Below are 4,956 nucleotides of genomic sequence, written 5' to 3'. Positions count from 1 at the left end.
CCTTAATAATCTTCCCTTAAATGTTAATTTTTTATGCACTTAGCATTTAAGTAGAGCATGATTTTGTCATTTTAAATGTTATAAACCTAACATATTTCCTTTTTTGTTTTTTTTCTCATTTCTCCTTTTTATATTATTTTTCTAATTTGTTTCTATCCCCTAGAATAGACACTCTTGGATTTACTTATCACCTTCCATTAATTTTCTCAAGTATTGTGGCTAAAGAAACTACTAGTACAGAAAAGTAATGCACTGTTTTAATTTTTTTCTTATTAGAAATGGCATAAATCCTACGAAATGGATATTTTTTCATAATCTCAGAAAAGTACACTATAAGATACAAAATCTATGGAGATTTTGGTTTCCAAAAGGACTCATTATCTTGCAAAGAGTGTGTAGATAAAAAGCCCTTTAAAAGTCATGCTTGTGTCACCAGAGGGCTTAGTTATTCCAGAACGTCAAAGTAAATCTCAAACCATGGCACAAAATTAGCTCACTGGCAGAAAGGTGCATGTTCCCCTGAGGTTGCAGGCCTGTCCTGTGGCGTGAACTGGTTGTGCTGGAGTAGCTGGTAAATATGTGTATCTCTTGAACTTCTACAAAAGTGATGAGGAAAAAAGCTACCAGCTTAGTTCAGTGAATGGAATATTATTTTCTGCTGTTTTTTCAGAGAAGTTCAGAAGTTCAACTTAAAAATATTAGAAGGCCCACCCATGAGAGACAAAAGAAGTGCGGGTGTGGCTTTCCAAAGACACTGGCCAGGCTCCTGAAGCCAACCCAGCAGCTCGCTGTGACCATAGACGCTTCCCTGAGGTCCTCTAAGCCTTGCTCCTAAGCCCAGCAATGAGGCAACTAATACCAGTTCAGAAGGGTGTTGTGAGATTTCAGCAACTGAAAACACATCAACTTGCTGAGATATGGTGGGTGTTAATTGCTGGGAGTTCCCCACCCACCCAGGGAGGAGGAAGAAGGCAGCTCTCAGCCACCGGAGGCATCTTGAGGGACCCTCCCTTGTGCTCACTGCCCGGCTGTGCACCTGTCTTACTGATGTTTCCTCCTGAGCATCTTAAATCCTTTAGCTACGATGTCAGTTCAGGGTTCTAGCATTGAGCCTAAAGTGATGGAAAGAAAGACAATCCAGGAGTACACAGCCCAGGCAAGGAAGCGCCCCTGCCCAGGGGAAGGGGGACTGTACAACACATCTGGGCTCTTCTTTCCTGCAGTCTCCCTCTCCCTGCCCTGAACACGGCAGGTACACCTGGGAGATGTTCAGAGCTGCAGCTACTGTTTTCATACTGTGCCTTCTTTGCTAGGTTCTTTGTTAGTTCTTCAGCAAACCCAGCCAACACCAACTCAAATGGAATCCGAACCGTGCATCTCTCCAGTCCTCTAACTCGGTGGCCACAGTAACCACCTCTCTGTCACAGTGAGACTGCACGGAACACGTGCCTGCTTGCTCTGCACCCACCAACCTGAACTCCCTGTGGAAAATGTCTTCAGTAATGCCCTGGACCCACAGAGCCCCCGCCTCTCGCTTCCTACTCCCTGGTTGAGTGCGTCTGCTCTGGACAGCCCCCCACTTCCCACTGCCCCTGCAAGGCATGCCACCCCCTTCTCTCGGGGATCTGTAAGTAATAAACAGCTTTCATTATTTCATGTGTTGTGTTGTGCTGCTCCTTCTCTGTCCCACCTGACCAGTAAACCCAAACCTAATTCTGCTTCCCGTCAGAGATCTCTTAAGAGAGTGGCTATCCTGATAAGAATAAATTAAACACAGGGCAGACAAGAGCCACGAGGGCATTTGACAATATAAACAAGTTTCCTGTGAGAGGGACCCCGAGCTATGAGTCAGATACTTAGGTACTAGGCCATCCACTGGGATAAAAAATGTATCCCAGGAAAGGCACACTCCGAGCACCCAAGCTCACCTTCCCTGGAGTCCCGTCAGGGCAGGGCTAGAATGTATAACCTCTGTCTGGAGAGAGACTGCAAGACCAAGTCAGAGGAAAACACAGTATTCAGGAGGAAGCTCAGAATCACCCCCCCCTGGGAAGTTTCCGATGCCCAGTGCTGCACTGGGGCCCTCCTGTCTGCTCTGCCCTCTGTATGCGCACCCTTGGCTCTCCCATGGCCTCCCCATGCTGGTGTTACCTGAGAACATGTTGAGTTATCTGGTTTTGTTCTGTGGTTTAAACCAACCTAGGAGCCCCCTGGGAATAGTGACCTTGGAGGGACTTACAACCTAGCTGTGAGTCTCAGACACAGGAATTCACAGGGATAGCCAGCAACTACAACCCTGTATTATCTCAGGGAATCCCCAGATCTTCCATTAGACAGTTTCTATGATGCCGGTTTTACTATGCAAACCAGGGCCTCCAGCTTCTAAGTGGTGCGCTTGCCCAGAACACTTACTTGGACCCCAGAGAAAAACTTGGTGTGTGCTGCCAGGTGACAGAAAAGGAAACCAGGAAGCCCCTGAGACTGGGAAAGGATCCCTTGGACAAGAGTGTGTGAGGCGGCAGGTAGGAAGAGGGCCTTGGCGGTCCCAAGGCGGAAGCCCAACTGGACCACGCCAAGAATTTAGGAGGCTGACCTCCGGAGGGGCCTTGGGGGAGGCCTGGGGGCCTGGCAGGTGGAGAGAAAGAGGAGGACCCCAGGGGAAAGGAGCTGCAGGGGAGCAGGGAGGACAGGGCAGCTGGGAGAACCTGAAGGAAGGGGTTGGCGGGGGATCCAAGGGGCAGCAGGTGTGGGTGGAGGCCTCAAGAAATTAGAGGGCCGGAGAAGAGTGAGGAGGACAGGAGGACGGCAGTGGGGAGAGGGGAGCAGGCGGGCTGGAGGAGGGCAGGGGAGGGGACAGTGGCTGTGGAGCTGGGCCAGGGGCAGGATCCTGAGAGGCGTCTTTGAGACTGGAAATCAGAAGCAAGCAAGGAGTTAGGTCCCGGCAGCAGACCCCAGCATAGCACCCCCAGCCAGGGGAGGTGGTGGAGTTGGGTCTGAAGTGCAAGGCCAGGAGCAAAGGGAGCTGGTGTGTAGTGAGATGTGCAAGTATTTGCTCAAGGAATCCGCCACCTTGTCCTGATTTAGGCACTGGACTGTTATCTTAACCGCCTTTTGAAGCTTCTTGGCTGCTTTTGTTCCCTGAGGATTATCAGACGATCCAGGCCCACAGGTGTTCACCGTTTGGAGAAAACTTTGTACTGAAAAGTACACAAATGGAGTGAATCCTTGCTTATTGTTACAACCTCCTGTCTTTCGGGAGGCAGGTGACTGTGAAGGTCGACACAGTCCCGTGGACTGAAGGGAGCAGGGAGTTTCTGCTTAACCAGGGTCACCCTCAGCTCAGGGTCACACCAACAGAAGGGACCAACCTCCCTCTCCTCCTTCCCTCCTTTTTCTTTCCCTCTTTCCAGTCTCTTTTCCTTCCTTTCCCTTCCTCCTTTTCTTCCCTCTTTCCTGGTCCCACTCCCCCAGCCCCACCCTTGCAGGCCTTTGCAATCTTCTGTTTGGTGTTTCTCAAGTCTCACCATGGGGTGGGGGTGGGGTGTTATTTGAAGATAAACACATGATTTGAAAGAATTTTCTATTTTAAAAAATGCATCTTTCTTCCCCATTTTGTTTCACTTTTATTAAGTGCAGTTTGCGGAGTGAGGACTCCATGCAGGGGCCCCGCGAGCTGCACAGAGGAGTGTGCCCAGCCAGGGGCCCCTGTCCTCGCTGGACTCAGCCAGAGGCAGCTCCAGCCTCACCCCCGGTGTGCTTGTCCTGAATATCTACTTCTCTTCTCTGAAGATGGAGGAAGGCGTGGTCACGCCCTCAGGGGCAGAAAGGAGAGACTCTCCACTCTCCAGTTTCCTTTTTAGAACATTTTTGTCTCCTTGAGAGTAGAAAAAGTTTCCAGGTTTTCTCAGGCTGATGTGGACTCTGGCAGAGGAATTTAGTGATGGCCAATTTCAAAGAACCAAAATCAACTCCTGCCTGGGAGACAATCAGCAGTAGAATGCTGGCGAGCAGCCCCAAGGGTACGTTTCCCTGCCAAGGGGAGAAGAGGCAGGGAAGGACCTAGAGGAGGTGACTAGCGGCAAGGAGCCAGGCACTTTAACGTTGTGTAATTTTTCAATATCCCGATTTTAGTAGGAATTGTCATCCCCATTTTACAGAACAGAAACCTGAGATTCTCAGTAGCTCAAGGTCACCCTCCACACGGTGTAGCCGGAGTTCAAACTGCCGCACACACGGCTGACCCTGAAGCCCACCTGCTTGGCACTGATGTGACATTGTGCACAGGCCTGTTTGCGCTGCTGTAACACATTACGGGAGACTGTGTCACTTGGAAGGAACAGAGATTTCTCTCTCACGTTCTGGAGGTAAGTTTAGTGTACAGTGAGGGCCCCGGCCTCTGCTTCCAAGATAGCACCTTGAACATCGTGTCCTCGCATGGCCAAAAGGAGAAAAGGGCATAAAGGGAAAGGGGGCCTGCAGCCCTTTTGGAAGGGACTAATCGCCTCCCAAAGGCTCCACCTCTGAACTGTGCATGGGGATTAAGGTGCAGCTGGATTTTGAAGGGGACGCAAACAGTGAAGCCATAGTAAGGACAGTCTCCTGTGTGGTTTCCTCTTCTCCAGGGAGACGTCAGACTCCGGAGAAAGTTGCTTATGTTTCAATCCAGTAGCTTCACCTCTGCACGGCACTTCCCAGTTAGATGAATGTGGCGCTTCTGACCTCTGCATTGCAAAGTGTGCTGAATGTTCGCATTTAATCTGGAGAACAGTTATGTAAGATGATTATTTCTAGTTTATTGACAATTTATTTTTTTAAGACCTGGAAGCGAATATTTACTTAGAATTAGAAAAGAAATCACAAATTGCAAATGTTAACAAAACTAATCCAAACCATAAACATCAGAAGACAATTTATTCATACAATAAAATGAGGCTAAGGGAACTGAAGTCACGTGCT

This window comes from Otolemur garnettii, unplaced genomic scaffold (genome assembly GCF_000181295.1).
Source record: "Otolemur garnettii isolate 467f Iridium unplaced genomic scaffold, OtoGar3 scaffold00003, whole genome shotgun sequence".
In the NCBI taxonomy this organism is placed as follows: Eukaryota; Metazoa; Chordata; class Mammalia; order Primates; family Galagidae; genus Otolemur; species Otolemur garnettii.
Note: the sequence above shows the minus strand (reverse complement) of the source record.